At 42.5% G+C, this 20,516-nt stretch overlaps 1 protein-coding gene across 1 annotated transcript in view; it reads left to right on the forward strand.

The window, feature by feature from the left end:
- Positions 1-20,516, forward strand: part of elfn1a (extracellular leucine-rich repeat and fibronectin type III domain containing 1a) — a 69,284-nt gene that overhangs the window by 27,538 nt on the left and 21,230 nt on the right. Inside the window, exon 2 of the mRNA XM_061700642.1 lies at positions 19,430-19,500. The gene's annotated coding sequence lies outside the window, so the exon portion shown is untranslated. The remainder of the gene's footprint in view (positions 1-19,429; positions 19,501-20,516) is intronic.

Raw genomic sequence — 20,516 nt, forward strand, 5'->3', positions numbered from 1 at the left:
AAACGGTTGTCGTGAGTCGAAAGGTGAAAAATCATCTTCGGCCATCCTGTGTTTAATCTCATAGGAGAGAGATCATAGGATCTGTGGATTTGATGTTCAACCCTCCTCTGCTATTTTGTATCTAATACGTTTGCTTAAATGGTCCCTTGATGTTTCAAGAACACCGGATGACAGTTGTGGGCGAAATACGTGACAACATCAGTGCGGGGTTGACGTTTGCTTTCAGGCGCATTGCCCGTCTTCCGTCTGATACCGCGTAAAATCAATCGGGTTCTTGCTGCGGGTGGGGTAAAAAAAATAAATAAAAATCATTGGCTAAAAGCGAGAAGATCAGCTGAGAATGGTCATCTCGAGTCGGATATTGTGCCAAAATCCATAGGGTTCTCAGTTTTGACATTGAAAAAAAAAAAAAATTCAATGTCAATTTCACCCTTAGCTCTTATTTATAGACTTGTTTTGACAGGCTCATATTACATGGCAACCATATTTGTATCGGTCTAGATCGTTGTGATAATACTCACAAAATAGAGCTATAAATAAGAGAGCCAGTGTTTTTTCATGATTGAATGTCGCCATGGTAACACAAGCGTCGGTGTCATCGCTGTGATGCTTGCGCTCCCGGATTCATCATATACGTATACATTTTCATTTGTATGCAGGATGCGTGTATCCCATTAGTTTGATAGGCGCCGTCAAGGTAATGGGTGGGTGGGGGCGGGATGTCAAATTTCTAACGAGAGTGGCTAAAGAATCTGGCGCCCAAACCGGAAGTTGCGTCGTAAAATGTGACAAAAGTTAAACGAAAACACTTTTACTCATCATTAACTGTACACTATTTATCCTTCTCATCTAAAAATAGATAGACATATATTTTAGAATATTTTTATTATATTCAAGATGGCTCAGCTGAGAGGTAGGCCGGCACCCTAGCGCCCTCTATTGACCAAACGCCTCCAATGGCGATATCATAACATTATATAAGGCACAAAGTATAGTGATACATCATCATAACGAAATAATCTCAACAACATACCCGCAATACATCACTGGTGCGTCAACTGACTACATAAATGGGAGATTGCATTGTGCTGACTTAGGCGGCATTAGTTGCAGTTCTCGAGCTCGTACCGAAGTGCTTTCCCCATCACACTTTTTTTCAATAAAGACTAATTGCCAGGATAAACGAATATATTCAAAGAAACGCTCAGGGGTATTCTGGCCTTGATTCATTTTCCGCTTCCTTAATTGCTCGGAGACACTTTGCTCACAACGACCACTGCAACTCTAGTAGTACTACAGTACGACTATGCGGCATGATTCTATAAATGATGCTACTGATATATGAGCATGCAGTTGTGACTAGAGTAGGAAATGCTTCCCTGGCTCACAGTGGAGACGGCGGGACGCTCTGCTTGAGATTCCCCTCCCCCGCCTCCCGCCCCCACCCCCCACCCACCCCCGCCGGGAGAAGGATGATGTCAGCATTCCAGCTTTCAGGCGGCTGGCGTGCGTCCAGGTAGAAGGACACACAGCGAGGAGGCATGAACAATGCGCTTGCAAAAGTGCGACCCGCTTCTAAAAACAATCTCGCCGTTATAAATAATTCATCCCAGAGCAAAAAAATTAAATAAAATAAAAAAACAAAAAGGAAAAAAATTCAAAGTCGTTGTTAAGATTCTATTTGAAAGTGCACTTGTTGGAACGGAGGGAGAAAAACAGTGGAATTTCGGATTATTTGTTACAACGCCTGATACGAGGGTTCTGGGACATTTATTGTTCCTGTGGTTGTCGTTTTCTCCATGTCACTGCATGATGTCAAAACCAGCTATTTTCTGCCTGTTGCGTTGAAACCAATTGTCACCGTCGTCATGTGAACACGCACCTGGCATTATCCCATCTTCGTTGGGTCATGTGGGTCAAAAAAAAAAAAAAAAAAAAAGAAAAAGTCGAGCCAGACTGACATTAACAAGCGACTATTACATGATTCGCGCTTCAGTTTTCTAATGGACATAATGCATGAACGTGCTCACATGTATTCACACTAGCGCAACAAGTGAATTGCAGGTGATACATTCGCGCAACAAAAAAATAACAAAAACCAAAGCATATCAAAATATTCAGCGTCCATACAGGCCACAAGTAATCTTCACAAAGATCTTTTCAGGATTATCATTTAAAGCGACACCCGGGCGTGGTGCCGTATCCACACATTTGAGGCGAGAGATTGATTTTTATGGCTTTGTTTTGCCTTCTGGAGAATGGGGACGAGTCTTCCAGGAGGTAATGGATGGCACAGAGCCTAAATTCAACATCTGACGGCGTAAAAAAATGAAGTCGAAGTAAAATACTGCTATGTTATCATCTATTTATGAGCAAGTGTGTAAAATATTCCATTCCTATACGCATAGATGTAGTGAACAGTAGCTGTCGTGTTATGCAAAACAGTGTATTTTTATTTTGTACATAATAATAATAACATGTACAGTATGCTGTTCTAGTTTGCAGTGGTGTTGAAGTGACCGGCATCTTACTGACAGCTGTTTCTAATATTCTGCACGTATGTAGCCAAATATGATGCTCGTGCAGTTCCGCAGCATTGCAACTACTGTAGAATCCAGTCTAATCCAATCCAATCTCGAATAAATGCGCGACTCCTACGGGTGTGATGCATTTCATTGCCGTCGCATACGTGTCATGTTCTAAACAAGTCACGACGTGAACAGCAGCGCAAACGAGAAAGGACAGAGACAAATGTGAGGCGGAGGAAAAAAAGGTGCAAGGCACCATGGGAGTTTTTGTGTGTGCCTGTGTGTGTGTGTGTGTGTGTGAGACAGCCGAGGCTGTGAAAAGATATGCTTTACTAATGGCCGTTCAGGGGAACGCGTCATTTATTATCCTACTTTGCTAATGCGAGCGGTACGCTGAGGGGGAGCGACGTTCGAGGGCCTCGCGTTGCGGGAAGCGGGAAACGCTGCGTCCACAAAGGCGGCGTGACTGCGGGCCAGAGAACTCATACAGACAGTGTCAGCAGCTTTTTATCAGATACATTTGGCATTCAATTAGCCAAGTGGGCGAATACTAGCATTTGGCATTATGATATTGGCTTATAGGGCACTTGTGCTTGAGCCCAATGAACTCTGCCAAGCAACAAGTCCATCTACCGGTTCATTGTCTATGCTACTTATCCTCATAAGGTTTAGGGCTAGGGTAGGCTAGCGTTAGGGTTAGGGTTAGGCTAGAGTCTATCTCGGCTGACTTGGTGCAATATATTGCTCACATGCGCACCTTGGGACAATTGAACCTAAAATGCATATTTTTGGGAATGTGGGAGGAAGCCGGAGTACCCGGAAAAACACAAGCACAGGGAGAACATGCAAGAACATCCGAGAGTTCTTTTTCCAATCCGTTCAATCTAAAATGGACAATATGGAGGCATGGCAGCCGGATGAATTTGCACCATTTCGCGAGCAACCGTGATAAAATGATATGCACGGATCACACGTGTGACGGAGCTTTTCTGCTCAAACCGAAGCCAGACAAAGAATAATAATAATTTCCATCGGTGGCAAATGAGCCGTCGTCCCAAGTGGATTCTGGCAAATCCTGTTGCGAGCTGCTCAACAATACCGCGCCGCATGCTGCTACACTACAGGCTGTGTGGATCCACGGAGACAATGCGATCAGACAGCAGCACTCTCGCAGTGTTAACACCTTTTTGCGGGAACCAGAGTCACTAAATCTCCCCTCGCTCGCCTCGAACTGCAGGGATAACAAATAAACAAAGCCTCACAATTTTGACCGTATTGCCTACATTATCAATCACTTTGAACGTCTGCATAATGTGGTTTTATGGTGGCTACAGTCCAGTGTGTCAACCAATGCCTAGAAGTATTATGTTGCAGTAATAATGAATAAATACCGTATCCATGTGCAGTAGCACCAGATTAATAACATCTCTTCACCAGGGAGTCGACACGAAGCTAACAACGCCGAATCTTTTATTTCACACTCAAGCTATTGCTGCATGCTAATGCGGGCGATAAAGATTTCATGGGATTATGAATATAAAGAAGTGTCGGAAACAACTTGCAGGTTTGCAGTTGCGTGGATTTAAAGTAGCTTTCAAGATTAAATGGCAAACGAGTGTTCTGTAAATTGTAGCACGGCAACACATTTTCAATTCAAAACAGACATTATGAATAAAACAGTGCAGCTTCTAATAGTAAATAGAGTTTCATCAGGGGAGTTTATTCACTCAACTGTAGGTGAAAGGAGGCGTGTATTGGTTACGTGAGGCCTTTATTTGTATAAATGGAATTTTGGGGAATATAGTGGTGCATTGAGATGCGAGCCGTCACTCGGCAGATTTTTTGCTTTGACTTGTGAGTGTAAACTTGAGTTACGAGCACCGTACGGTGGCGGTGAACTGAATTCAGCTCACTTCACAATGGGCAGCAGTTTGGCAAATATTGAAGAATTCATCAAAAAAGAGGCTTCGAGCTATTTATTGCCACGCCCAGTTGACATTTACGGTCAAACTAAAACATAAAACAAAGAGGATGACACATCGTGTATTTAAAACAACTTTGCTTTGCCTTAAAAATTCCGTTTAGCTTAATGCTAACAAACAACGCAAAACACCATTGACATACAAATGTTTAACGTTGATAGTTGCGGTTTTAGAAGCAACAAACTTTTAACACAAACAGTGGAGCAACACATTTAGACAGATAAGGTAACATTACTGATAGGTCCTCTACGAAAACATTACAACATCTTACAGAGTCACTTACATTAGTCATAGAAGAAGAAGTCTAATCTTCTTCGTTTGTGTCTGCATTCCTCTACAGTATTCCACTGCCTCCCGGTGGCCAAAGCAGGCACATCAGAAGGAGCAGCACAATCAATTGGATTGCAGCAATAAATCATGACACGCGAACTCTTGAATCCTTTCATCATATCTTCTGTGCTTCAAGTGCTGCTGTTTTGGTTGGCAAGAGAGATCAAATGGGCTCAGCGGTTAACGTTTTAACATTCATGTGTGAACACCAGAGTCTCAGATTATTGCAGTTAGTAACCAATGATGAGAAATGGGAGGCGAGGCATTTATTTGCCTTGTTAAGATGGAGTCCAGTGTATTGATTTTCTGCAAAGTTTCAACCTAAACCTCTTGATTAGCTCTGATTCATTTCTATTTTCGCTTTTTTTTTTTTCTCATTTTACTTTGCTAAAGTCATCTTTTCCAGCCTCCCGTTTGGCAACTTATTAAGCAGTAAAGCCAATTCACAAACTTTTTTATTTTTTATTTCCGCCGCTTGTTTGTGCAGCATTCCAATGAGTTTGGTGTCATTCCGTAACTAAATAGCTGGAAAAACAAGCTGCTTCTCACTGATTGCTGCAGAGAATTAACGTCAGGCGGCGTTTGTTTCTGCAGAAACGGAAAATTGCTTCATTTAGAGCCACCGGCTTGCTGGTTATTGTATCGAAATAGACCGCGACATTCATTGTTCGCTATTGATGAGAATTTGTATCAATTCCTTAGGGGGGGGAGGTTCAACACATGAACCATTCAATACGACATAGAGTTGCTTTATGTTGTTATAATTCTTAACACGCGGAGACACATGGGGTGCTAGCATTGGGCTGTGCTGTAGCCCCGCCCTCTCATCCCCTCGCCGCATTAGCTCCACACAAACGCCTTTAATGAATCAACTTTGGCAAGATGCATCGATAGGAGGACACTTGAGTATAATGCACACTGCTGCACACTCCGCCGCAGCTTTGTTGACGCTCCGCATCCCACGCGGGCAGGCTAAGGGAAACATGACGTCAAACCGAACATACGAGTTTGCGCCATTCGTTTGATTGACTTCCCGACGAGGAGAGTTACATGAAATAATGAAAAATGAAATACTTACAAAGTAACAGAAAGAAACACGGAGCAGAAGCAATACAAAGTTATACATCAGTATGTAATGTCTACAACAACAAAAATGCATTCATTCAAAGTAGCAATTTCTATTCATTTTCAAAGTCATTTTCTATTCGCAATCACATGACTTAGCATCCAAAGAAGCGTAGCGTTTGCCGAGTCATGACACTTCATCACTAAAATCTAAAATCTGTTATGGATTAACGGGCGGGGTCGTCAAACTGTGACTGAGCGAGCACGTTCACTGCTGCGAGAATAAGGCGCAATCACCTGAGGATGGAGACTCTGCGCCCCCCGTGGAAGAGAAGGGTGGGGGCCGGCACATCAGCAGGCTCACATTAAACGCGCAAGGAACAATTCCACGTTCAGGAATGGATTCCTATCACGTTTACAGCGACTGTGCGTGCAGCAGAAATGGGCCAAACGTCCATCAGCACCGGATACATCGGTGCCTTGATTTACGAGTGACCCGAATTTTGAGTTCTTCGAGATACGAGCCGTCGATCGGCCCATTTTCTGCTTTGACTTGCGAGCGCAATCTTGAGATACGAGCACTTTATGGTGGCGGGTGACTCAACTTGCTTCACAGCAAGCGGCGGTTTGGTAGATAGAATTAGTAAATCTTTTTTTTAAAAAACAGAGGTTGAAAGCTATTTATTGCCACTCTCATCACAAGGTTACGTCAAACTAAACAAAGACAATTCAACGTTTTGTACGTTCTTTCTTATACTGCCCACAGGTGGCCGAGGCACGCAAACCGGAACGAGCAGGTCGCAAGGCCTCGCTAGTCGTAAAGCACAGGCGCTGTCCCACGGTTGTCACGGTAACGAAAGCCGGACATGTCATTGGCCCAGCAGCATGTGGGCGGGATGAAGGCCAGCTTGTTTGCATGAGACGAGGCGCCGCCTTCAAAACAGGCACAGAAAGTGGGCTGTAATACTTGATCCTTGGGCTGTTTTGACAAAAGCAGTTATGTTATGAATGTTATGTTATGAATAAGCCTGAGAAAAGATGTTTATTGAAAAAGTGCTATTTCTCCGTTAAATCGTAAGGGAAAGTCAACTTCCTCTTGCATGCTGTTCTCTTCGCGATCAGTGCACGAAAGATCCACACGCTTACCACCGCGCATGCTAAACTTCGTCAGCTGCTACGCTCACGTTGGACCATATTTCATATCCCTTCACGTCGCACCCCGCGTATGAATCATCTAGCAGTGGCCGAAATGCGCTGCTTATTTCGCCTCATCTCACACGGCGCACCTCGAGCTTCCAACACCGGTGAAATTTTAATCCCAGCCGGTTTTGGGGCCTAATGGCAAACTTAAATAGAAGGTCTTTCATGGCACTCGGTCATCTTGACAAGCTCTGCAAACAACTCCCGGGGCTTAAAAGGGCGCTCGGCGGGCCTCACAGTCCTCTAACTCTCCTCTGATTCCATCGATTGGAGCGCAATGGAGGGCTTACGCCTCTTGTCCTTTCCGCGGCACAAGCCCGTTTCGACCATATCCGCCGAACACCGCGGTGACTTCGCTCGGGATCGCAGCCAAAAAGATAACGGCGCGTCCATTCTGCTTTGACGAGCACTGAGTCAGAGCTACAGTATGTACAACAAATGATTCAGAAAGAAAAAAAAAGAAATGACATATTCTCCAAAAAGCAGCACGGTAAGCTCGTGGTTGGCACGTCTGCCTCAGAGTTATGATGTTCAGGGGTTTGAATCTCGGCTCCTACCTTCTAGTGAGGCTTTTGCATGTTCTCTCCCATTTAAGAGCAGAACGTAGCTCAAACAGAGCAAAAGTAGCTTCATTTTTTTTCCCCAAACAGAAATACGCAAGTAAAAGTGAAACATACGATTTATTAAAACTACCCTGACAAGTACAATTTATCCCAAAATTTACTGAAATGTAACAAGAGTCAATGTAACGTATTCCTACCCACCTCTCACCAAGTCAGCTACGACAGACGCTGATGCTAATAAGGACAAGGGTGACAGAAAATACAGGGGAACCTCGGTTTCGTGATTAAAATAATAATAATAATAATAATAATAATAATCGTTTAAAAACTGATGCAATATTTATCATAGGAAATAATGTAAATCCAAATAATCGGTTCCAGAAATTAAATTTTAACACACCGAGGGCTTAGTGGTCAGTCGCACTCAATAAATAAGCAGCTCCGATAAATGCGCGGAATGACGCTAACTCAAGAAAACACTCGATAAAGTTCCGCAAGCTTTGCGCCGGGCTCGACACCGGGAAATTAGTGGCGGGGATGCGTTTGGTACGGATTTTTTTGCAACTGTACAAAAAGTGAGCAGATGTAGGAAAGCTCAGACAAAATTTGGGCAAAAAAAAAATAAATAAAAGTAATTGAGAACTGAATCATATGAAAACTAGGGGTAACAAAAAGGCATATTATCCCACAATAGCATATTATGCTATTGCAGTAATGTGATAACAACCAACTTGAAGAATGTGCTGTTAATAAATTGTAAAATCATTTCCCCTCCAAGCTGTCTGAATTGAATAGCTTATTTCATTATTTGTACGATGTTTATCATGACGAAAACCAATTAAGGGAAAAGGTTTGTGAAAAACTCCTTACTGGGAATTTACTCATTCACTTGGTTGTTGTCCTTAGAAAAAAGTTTGGAGGGCAGCTTTGGGCGATTCTACTCAAACTGGGCACTGAATGTAAGCTCGCATAATAACGGCCATTAAAGATGCCGGGCCACGGGAAAAGTCAGAATCACAGTTTGCATTCAGGTCCGCCGACGGCGCTGATGACAGCGGTGCTTGGGAATGAAGGATGGCGCGCTTCGGTTCTTAATTGAATCTTTGCGGGAGCGGCTGCGCTGACTTTGACAGCTGATATTACATCTGTATTTGCTTTGTCATTGGATGGCGATTTAATTTGACTTTCACATTGTAGAATACAAGAGCTATCAATCTCCGCCATCATTGGATTTGACATTGATGGAAGAGAAATGTCAAGTTTCGCAAATCTACACTCAAATCTGACAATTGGGCCAGATTTGAGCAGAAATGTTGAACCTGGTCAATATTTATGATTCCGATTGTCGGTGGACATACAGTATAGTCAGTCATGTGTGGCAGTGGCGGTTATAGGGGTGGACGGGGGGAGGGGGCAGTGCCACCCTAACACTGTGTTTGCGTTAAAGTCAACCCCTAAAAGGAAAACTATACCACCCAAGTTGTTTTGGGACTGATCTTGTCTGGTGGTGGTCTATCACCAACCTACGTACACGCAGAAAAAAAGTCATTATTACAGTATTAGGGTCAGAGCCCCGTCGCAATCAGCAACAATCTCAGAGTAATTGATGCCCACCCAAAAAGGTCATTTTTTTATTTTTATATTAGACATGGCTTATACAGTACCACAAAAATAGCAAATAATGGAAGATAGGTTCCTAAAAAAAAAAATCTGCACGAGGTAAATACGCAAATGCTGAACCGCGAACACGGGGGGATTCAATGTACGCATATTTTACTGAAGAAATCGAAAACAAATGAAAAACACCAAGTACGCCGATAACTGAGGCTGACCACATATTCTCACGCCGCTGCGCAAACTAGTTTATCGCGCCGTTCGTAACCTCAAAACCACAAAATGTCGAGGACCGTCGTAAAAATGAACTAATGTGTTGTCGATGGTGTATTGTTGAACTAAAAGAGCTTATTATAGCAAGAATGTTCTTTTTTGGAAAAGAGGCTGCGTGTTCTAAGCATGGCGTTCCTCCCCGAGTCCCTCAGGCCTCGGAAGCCCACAATGGCCTCCTTTTGAATTAGACGCTGCCGCCTGACTGCCCCGAAGAAAAACCAGCAATAAAGTACGGCCGAGTTCCACTTGTCACCCTTTGCGTTCTACCCTACTTCTCGCAGATAATAACAAATTACCAGCCGCGTCACTCAAGGCGGCGGACGCGCAGCGAGTATAAAAGACATCGCAAGATGTTCTTTAAGCATAATCGAGGAGAGCAGGAAGACAGACGCGAACGGCTTTGTCGCCGGCATGTGCGCTGGGACACTTTGGCTACTTCCGCTGCTATTCTTACTGCGCGCGGCCACCAGAAAGGAGGACGATAAAGATGAGACGTTAGATAGTTTGCCGGCAAAAGAATATGCTTACGTAATTGGAGCAGAAAAGAAAGTGTTGGTGCTTGGAGATGCGCCAACTGTCAGGATCTCTCGTCTGAAGAGCTCGTTACTTTTGAGTTCTACCCTTTACATGCTGCTCTTTTAAAAAAATAATAAAAAAAAAAAAAAAATGCAAATAAAAAATATAAATATAACTAAAATAAGGGAAATTTTATTTTAAAAGTACGAATATAATATGTAAATAAAAAAAAGATATATATGAATAATAATATATGTAATGTTATGTATGTACACATTATAATTACATGACATTACATTTACATTACATTTTTTTTTAAGAGTACACTACATCACAAAATTAAATTTTAAAAAATACACAATATTTTATAACAAAAATATATTTTAAAAAACATAATATAGATATTTTTACCTTTAAAATATAGAATTGGAAATTTACAAAATACAATTAAAGATAGCTAAAAATAAAATATCTACCAAAAAATTTTAGATATAACTAAACTTTAGTATTCTGATTAAAAAAATAATTATAGAAATTGAAAACTAAAACAAAAAGATAAAAACAGAAAAATGTAATAAAATACTTTTTGTATGTAAAATATCTAAAATACCATTTACATTTTTGAGTAAATGTATTTTTTGCCCAATGCATTTATTTTAATGCAAAATCCCTTTTTGTATTTGCAGAATTAAATAGAGCCTAAATAGTGTGTTTTATTAAAAGACTTCACAGTTATGATGCAATTAAGATTACATAAAAACAAACAAAAACAATCCTAATATTTGATGAATGTTCACAGAAAATTGTGACTTATTTTGGGAAAAATAAAAATGTTATTTGCGTCTTTTTTGGGCACGTGCTCTGATGGTGGCAATTGTCTTGCACTTTGGCCGTGTTCCATTTCCATCATTAAGTGTGCTCTATAAAAGGCGACTTTCATACTCGATGAGCACCAGCGTCTCCGTGCCACGTCGCCGCTTTCCCCAACTCCGATAGCGTTGATGCCAATTGTGTGTGGCGCGGACGCTATGAGTATTACGTCTATTTTTAGAAAGACAATTTCACAGTTGCACATAAACATGTCCGTGTGTGAGCGTGCGGCCGTCTATGTGCCTTCTGGCTTGTTGTTTGGAGGTTCAACAGACTGCTTGCGCACTTTCATCGGGAAATGGAAGCCTTTTCCGACTGGCTCCGAGTTTCGAAGTCTGAGAAATTCCCCATGTTGCGATGCAGAGATTATGCCAATGGGACACTGTCCCTTCGGTTTAACTTTTTGCGAGCCCGGCTGGTTTCATCCCCTCCCTTCACTTCTCATCCCGACTGTAATTCAGCTCGGATCGTGATTACAGCAGACGTCCGAGTCAACACGGTCGTCCAGCAGTGTGGACGTCTCCCCTCAGCTGACGTGTTGCCCTGCGTTCTGCACTACACTGTGGGAGGACCTCTCTCTGTACACAATATCACAGCTTTTTCCCAAAGCTCTTGCTTGTTGGTCATTAAGTCAGCTGGGATAGGCTCCAGCTCACTTGCAACTTAATGAGAAAAAGCGCTACGGAAAATGAATGGTTTTAAATAAAAACAATACAACCCCAGCGCTGGTTTTAAACCCAATCCCAACTTTAAAACAGAACTTGACAGCCCACGAGCGTGTTTTTATGCGGACAGCTATTTTGTTTCTCATAACATCACTACGGACTGAGATATTGTTTGACCCTGGGGTGGAGATACTTTGAAAAAATGTCTTAAATACTCATGTACATGTGAACTAAGGCTTGCGGAGGCACCCTTGATTGACAACCCATTACCATTTAAGCACATAAGTAAGCACAGCAAAAACTAATTTAACACCAGACGAGCACGAGGAGAGCGCAGACCACCGCCAAGGTCCAAGTAACACTTTAATGACAAAACGTCTCTTTCCCCGACAGCGCATGTACATGTTTATTATCGCGATTACACTGGCGGAAACGAGCGTATCAAAAAGCTAGCCGTGCGATTGGCTGGTGCATGTGAACCATGTCATTAATTTGATTAGCAGCGAGCGTGATTGACAAGCGCCACAGACCGAGGAGCCGTCTAATCGGCTGATCTGAATCGGTCTCGGCTGCCGTGCCAACTTCTCAGATTCTACAGAGTGACATTTATCCAGGGTTGAGACATAACCAAGTGCAGCAGACTTCATTTTGTAAGACAGAGGTTCTCAAATTTTGGGAGAGTTTCTTTCCAAGGACCCCTCAAAATCCTAATGACAATTAAACGGAAGTACCATGTGGACCCTTAAATGCCACACGGATAAAACAGTTGCCTGTATTTTGGAAATAAAAAAAAAATGAGAAAAAAGACATATTTTGCTGCGATAAAAGTCATATAATAACGACATTAAAGTTGTATTCTTCCACGATAAATTTGTGTACGAGCCAGCTTGTTTTGCAGTTTTGCCTTAGGCTGCCCAAAATAAAAGGCCACAGTCAAATGTGCAGTTTTACCGGCAGGTTAAAAAAAACAATCAGTATCTGGTGTGACCGCCATTTGTCCCACATTTATTGCACAGGCGTGCCTTAGGCTGCCCACAATAAAAGGCCACTCTAAATAAAGTACAACTACACATTTTAGAGTGACCTTTTATTGCGGGTAGCATAAGACCCACCTGCGCAATAATAATAATAATAATGCTGCCGAATCCGCATCTGAATATGCCACACCTGCGAGGTGGACAAATGATCTCGGCAAAGGAGAAGTGCTCACTAGCAGAGATTTGTGGCCGGGCGTCAAGGTCGCTGCAGCTTTACAGACGCTTTCTCCAAATTGCTGATGGAAGCCCCTCAATCCCCCACCGGGCTTCACAGGGAGTGCAACACTGGAGATGACTTCATGACTTGAAATAGAGAGTGAGGTCAATGCGATGTGAATGAACACGTTGGATGAAAGCCAGTGCTCCACGTAGTAAATACACGCACACATATGCTGTTGCTTTGCCGCGGTTAGCCAAGACAATGTAGCACATTCGTACAGCGGCGGTGATTCCCCGGTCCCACTTTGCGGACATCGACATAAATGTGCCTTTTACTTTACACGGAAACAACTTGTCGCTTGGGAGAAATCATGTTAGGGAGAAGATATTCACACAAAAGAATCGAGAAATGCAAGGTCGAAAGTCAGCGGACATCCTCTCACTTATTTGTGCTTGCTTGTATTCAGTAGAATATACAGGTGCGTCTTCATAATTCAGAAGAGGGGTCAGCAACACGGTGCCCGCAGGCAGCAGGTCGTCCCCAAGAGGACCACCCTTTTTGGTGTGTTTTAATTACGTTCCCTAAAATGGTCATCACTAGCGCGCTAATGCTAATTGCGAATGCTCACCGTTTAGCAAAGGCTGATTTTGTTGTCTTACATTCTGTAGAGTTTACGGCATAGCACTCAATACCAACATATGGAGTTTAAGGACAGAAGTCCAGCCCTCATAAATGAGAATAACATTCTTGTAAATCCTTTAAAAATGTGTTTGTTTGTTTGTTTTTTAAAAAGGGGCAAGGGGCGATTACTCAACAAAATATCGAGAGAATAAGTGATTCTAAAAAGATTTGATCGTGCCAGCCCTATCTTACTGTAAGCTATTTTCATCAAAAACAAACATAAACATTTTCAAATGAACTGCTGGTGTATATTACATTTTCCAAGATATTTCAATTAATTGAGACACATTTATACAGTATTTACCATAATCTTTTTTTTTTATCAGCACAGTGCCATCTGCTGGGTACCTTAGAGTGACCCCCAAAGCAAAATTGCAACTAAATATAGCTATTAAGTACAATACGCATAGGTTTCAAACCACTAACGACTTGATTCATGCGGTCATCCAATTGGTTGGTGATATACAGTATAATGTATACATGCCGTACTGTGACACAAGTCCTCGAAAGTTTTCGCAGACAGATTAAGCCGCCACTGATTTCCTATCCCGAGTGTTAAGTGCCAGGTCAGTAGCGCTGCGGCGTTTACGGCTATTTCGGTCCTCACATGTGAGCGTGCTCGCTGTGCCGCACGTCAGCGGCCGAGCACAATCCGTTAGCTCGCTGCCAAGTCGACCTCCACGCGCTCCGGGTCAGCATCCTGGCGTGACGCCTGTTCCCGGGGAAGCACATGTGGTCCGGCTGGCCTCGTCTTCCTCCCCCTCCTCATCCTCACCCTCGCCGCTCTTCATCCTCCCTCCTCAGGCTGCCACCTGACCCGCTTTCAATTCTTAGCAAGTTTACCTGCGAGCTTTATTGGCCTTGGCTCGCTTCCATGCAGCGCTCACAGTGGGCAGGCAGCTGCTTTGTCGTTTTGTACGTCATCACGGGCAAAGGACAGGAACCACTAGACATGCAGCAAATTGCTTCTGTTGTGGATTGCATACAGAGAAGCTTCCAATGCAATTTTTCCAGATAAAGAGCTCTCTGTAAATTCTGAAAATGTTATTTAATGGGCACTGTGCAATCAGAATAAAACAATAAATACAATGAAATTGTCAAACATTTGGAAAAAACAGACAATTTAAACCTGCGTGGGTTTTCTCCGGGCACTCCGGTTTCCTCCCACATCCCAAAAGCATGCGTGGTAGGTTAATTGGAAATTGCCCGTAGCTGTGAATGTGAATGCGAATGGTTGTTTGTTTATATGTGCCCTTGCGATTGGCTGGCAACCAGTTCAGGGTGTACCCTGCCTAGCTGGGATATTTTTTAGCCCCCCAAAATTCTTAAATAAGAACCATTCTTAAATAAGCAGGGATAAACAAACCAGAAGAACAATTGGAAAAAATATAGATAAAAAGATGAAAAAAATATTGGAAAAGAATTGAAAGAAAATGTGATAAAAATACCTGCAAATCAGTGAGTACATGGGTTCTGAAGTGCGAATATGCGGGGGTCCACTGTAACTGTAATCAATACTTTAAATGGATTTCGGGATGGTCTCTCTGATGCAGGTCTCGTTGATCGCGTGATTTCCATGTCCGTTCTCAACCGGTTAGCCGAATGGCTCCCATACTGGTGACCTCAATGAGCTTGGAGGCTCCGCAATTTCAGGGTTATTAGTCGTACTCGCCGTGTTTCGTATTATACTCCGCTCGACTCCCATATTTGGACGAGCAGTCACAGTTTAACTCACTCATTTGATCATTTGACCGTGATCGGAAAAAGTAGCTGGAGTTGGCTGGCTGAAGAAATGTATCTTCAATAAAGATTTTTTTTTAACTCGCGATTTCGGTTTCCATACAGTATCGATTGATATGAATGACAACAGAGCACTAGTTTGAAAAAGTTTTTGCTGGAGTTTTTAAGTTTTGGTTTTTTCCACATTAACTGTACATCATGCATGAGGCTGTTGGAGGCAACACATACATGTTAGTATCAAAAGCATGAATGATTTCCAGCACGAGAAGCGGCGGTCAGAGGGTGGGTTCAAGAGCAACGAGGGCCGTTTCCTCTCGTATCCGTCTGCAGTGGACACGCGACGTGCGTTAGCGCATATAGCGTGCAAGCGCACTTGGGGATCAATAAGGTTGCAAAGCGAATACTTGGCCTCGCAGGGAAACAAATGCAAGTATGTGTTTTTCTTTTTTTTTTTTTTTTTTTTTCCTTCTCACGGGATCGATATTTGTGCTCATGGAGAACACACGGCGCTGACAAATAATCCATGGTTGGACACAAGGCTTGCGCAGATGCCGCCGAACAACTCTACGAAACAGAAAATGTGCTTTAACCGATGAAGGCCCACCTTTGAATGTACAACGTGTACCTTAAACATGTTGTAGAGAAGACTAACACTTTTGAGTTTCACAGTTGGAGAACATAACTCTACAGTAACTAGAACACGTACAGTACAGTTATCTTGGACTCCAGGAATTAGTCCTACGGGCTACATTATGGGATGATACCCAAATAAGTCCATCCTTGACTTTTGTCATTTTGGTATATGTTGCAGTCCAATAATTAGTCCAATACAGTGAAAATTGTTTGGGAATACATACCAGTACATTTCTGCTACAAACAGGAGCCTTATGAATGTGCTTGTACCTTCACTAGTTGTGCCTTTATACCCTTGAGATTTGACTTTTACAGGCTTGGGAACATACCAGTGCATTGTTGGGCCTTGGCCAATGAGTAGCCCTGTACTTGTAATTATACCAGAGGGGTACAAGGTCATGTCACTGGTGTGGTGCCCTTAAAGCAAAGGTGTCAAACTCAAGGCCCGGGGGCCAGATGCGGCCCGTCACATCATTTTATGTGGCCCGCCTGAACAAATCATGCTCGTCAACTTCCGTAATTTTTGCTAAAATCTGTACCCAAATTCCAAATTGTCATAATAATAAACAATAATGTTGAGATATTGCAGTTTTCTGTAACCAAACCCTTCCTCTAGAGTAACTTAAACAATACTTGAACAAGCTATTATCCTTGTCTTCTGATTTCAAAACAAGTTATCCCTCAATTTGTTGTGTCATGGTAATAATATGTTTTGGTGATGATTAAACAATTTATATGGTTTCACTGTTCCAACGGCCCTCTGAGGGAAATCATACCTCCAATGTGACCCGAAACAAAAAAAAAAGTTTGACACCCCTGCCTTAAAGGTTTTTTACTCTTAAGACTTGATTTGCACACGCATTGGAACATATTGGTAACTTTTCGGTCCTAGGAAAGTGTACAAACGTTTACCTTGGAGTGCAATAAGTCAGCCTATAAATGTGATTGTACCCTCAAAAGTTCTGTTTTATTCCCTTAAAACTTGGCTTTTATAACCTTAGGAGTATACCAGTACATTTCTGGTCCAGGGAAACGGTACAAACAGTTACCTTGGAGTTCAACAAGCAGCCTACAGATAAAATTGAAGTTAACCCTTTAACACCTAAGCCTCAAAATGTCTGCCTGGACTTTTTTGCTTATTTTGACGATGAAAGGGTCAGAAAATGTCCTTTTGCCCCTTTTTCCAGAAAACTTGGAATTCTCAATATCCAGCAGGTTAGGGTAAGGTTAGGTTATCACTGACGTGTCGCCGATGCGTCAGGGATAAAAGGGCTAAAGGGTACACTGGCTTGTCAGTGAGGCGGTACCCTCAAAGGTTCTGCTTTTATTCTGTTCAAACTTGACTTTCACAAGCTTGGAAACAAACCGGTACCTTTTTGGACCTGGAAAATGTCTGATACGGAGTGCTATTAATAAGTAGCATTGGAATGGACTTTTGTTGTACCCTTATTCCTGTCAGTGTATTACACGCTGTTAATCCTGACGATTATGGTGATGGATTTAAGTTCTTAGCATATAAAGAGGCTCCCGTGCCTCTGCCTCATGAGACGTGATTCGCTATAAATGTTGTCATCAACACAATGATGATGTCTGAGCCGCGCGCCGCTGCGCAAGGACGTTTGCGCGCCGTGACGAGGCATGCCTCCGCGCGTCAATGACTTTTCTTGGGCCCGCCTGTGTGTTAAAGCCAAAACCTTCCCTCTTGGCTGAGAGGCTTCCCCTACGGGGCCAGCCGCAGGAGCGACCCTGCCAAGGGCGCCGCGCTTCCCGCGGTGGCTCGGCTTCGTAAAACGGGTCATTGAACGTCTAAATGGACACCTTATGATGTGTAATTAAAAGAATACTGCAAACGTCTCCAAGACTCCCCGCCGTCCCTCGGTTCCTCCGCCGTTACGTGGCGTCTTGGGCTCCTGCTGGACGGCGGCCGCCGCTTAAAGTGCCGCCCTAAAGTGCCAGCTAATTGAATTGCGGTATCCATTGTCTGCTCATTTGCTGATAATCTCGCCAGTTTGCAGATTCCAATTACTGAGTGTTGAGATTGAATTTTGCCCGTGCCTTACATTTGATTCAACATGTTATACTCTACGAATCACGAGGGGCGCACAACGCAGCATAGTTCCATTAGAACGCAAAGCAGCAATATGAATACTGATTGTGCCGTAATCCCTGCTTTGTCTTGTGTGACCATTAATATGCATGTAGGTGGGAAAATTGCCCCCTTCATTGAGCCATCGCAGGCTGAAGCACAGAAGTAAATAGGACGAGGGGGAAAATAAAATAAAATAAAATCACGTCCATTAATTTCAGCAAAACAAAGCTTGAGGGTTTTCTCTTGCGACTGAAGATTACGCAAATGAAAATGTATTTAAAAAAATGTGCAGCACTTCACCGCGACGCACGGAAAAGATAAGAGGGGGATTGAGATTTGATTCATTAGTAAAACTAACTTTGGCAAGAACAGTAAACAAAAGCATGTTTGCTTGGTGAAGATAAGGTTTATAAGGCGGCTGGGCTTGACACAAAACATCAGTCATTTCCCACTGGAACACCTTTCAGTCTTCTGATAACGACTTTCAACAAGATTTTGGACTTTTGGACAATTTGCCCACCAATCTCCATTCTGGTTCTAGCTGAGTTCCACACAAAAGTCATCCAATCATGCCTTTGTGGAGCTTAGATGGTACACTGGGAATGGAAAAGGGTCTTCTGCAAATAGGGAGTCATGTAACGTCACGGTAAGAAAGTTTGGACGGATATACTGATTTTTAACAGTGTACATTATTTAGGAAAATTTGAGAGACCTTGCAGATGACGAGGAAAACATAAAAATATATTTTTTTTAAATATTCCGAAATATTGAACAGCCACCTACTGTTTTCTAAGCAATTCAGGGAGGAAAAATCCTTCTTAACACTCCGCACACCACAGGATAATCGCTCAGGATAATCGTTTAACTGATTAAGAAATACTCGATGTCCCGTTACTTTTGACCATGTAGTATACAGTATATTATATATAGAGTACAGTCCTGCATCCAATCGGGTAAAGCAGTCATGTCCACAATCTACATTTTAAAAGATGGCACAATATTTTTTTTATTAAAAATAAAAATGTAAATGTTCAATGAAAATGTGTCACATTTTTTTTTAAATCAATTGAAAGTTACATATTACTCTTTTTAGTATAGTGAATATTACAGGATAACACACTTTAAAAAAATAATTAAAAAACAAATAGAAATCATGCTTAGACTGATAACTTTTTGCTTTATCACCACTCACACCAAGCTGAGATTTAGACTTGTTTGCTTAAATGGTTAGCATATGTTGACCTGTAGCCCCCCCCCCCCCACCACCACCAAGGCCTCCTTCCCTTTTTCTTTATGTAGCCCAAAGTGGAAAAAGTTTGTCCATCCCTGGTGTACACGAATATTTGGTCAGTTCCCTTTGAGTGGTTTTGCATTCCCAAGGGCTAGGACAAAAATGAAGTGCTACACAGCCCTCAGACTAGCTTCATGACATTATCCCCAAATATTATATTGAAACACTCTTTGTGTCATTTTCGTGTTGCAGAGTCCAGCGACGGAGGCGGTAACCATCTGGGATGCTCTGGTTCGTCGAGAACTCCCAAGCAGATTACCGAGGTAAATGTGAGTATTTTGGTAGCTGCAGCTTGAGTCACCTGCAGCTTTGCAATAAGCAAAACAAGACCCCCCATCCACCCCCTCTGGTTCACTCCCACCACCGGCTTTGCCCCCCTCCCCTCTGAGAGGATCACAGAGAATCCGCGGCTAATCCGCTGGTCAATGCACATGATAAATACAGTTGCAAAGACAAGTCTCAAAAGGACACGTCATCCTGAATAACACTCACTATGCGTGTGTCTGCGTGTGTGTGTGTGTGTGTGTGTGTGTGTGTCTGCGTGTGTGTGTGTGTGGATTATTGCCGTTGTGTCCCGTTTACATTTACGGCAGCCGTAACACTTGCAAAAATAATCAAACTTAATGACAAAGGCAATACCATAAAAAATGTATTGAGTTTCCGTACCAGAGGATGAATTAAAAAAATAATAAAATAATGTAAATACCCATTTTAAAGAAATTAACTGCTCTCCTCGGAATGTTCTCCGAAATTATGTATTCAGAGAGAGAAACACAAACAATGAACTATCATCACTCGGTTTTATGTCCGCCGCATCATAACAAAGAATGCTGAGATGGAAATGACAGTAAATCCTCAAAGACACTTTTTAGCAAAAAGCTTGTATCTTCAAATTGGTCATTTATTTTTGTTTAGTTATTTATCTAGTTATTGTATTTAAGTTCTGTTCATTTGAATTTCTCATCGTTAGAACTCCCACACACAATTTGGATGTGGTGATTTTCAGTTAGTAGTGATGATACGTAGTATTATGCGAGATCAGACTACAGGATTTTAGCCCCGTTATCGGTCTGATGTATTTTGTTGTGAACAACAAAACCCCTCGTAGATAATCCACGACCAACGATTTGGCCCTACAATAGCTCTACAACGCCAAAATGAAAAGTCTACTTACGATCAGACTACAAATTCGGTGTCTCACGATGGCACTCTGTCAGACCACTGCCGCAAAAGAGACTTGTAACGGCACATCGCCTCACTTTCTCGCCGTTTTCAACGT

Source organism: Phycodurus eques, chromosome 16 (assembly GCF_024500275.1).
Source record: "Phycodurus eques isolate BA_2022a chromosome 16, UOR_Pequ_1.1, whole genome shotgun sequence".
Classification (NCBI taxonomy): Eukaryota; Metazoa; Chordata; class Actinopteri; order Syngnathiformes; family Syngnathidae; genus Phycodurus; species Phycodurus eques.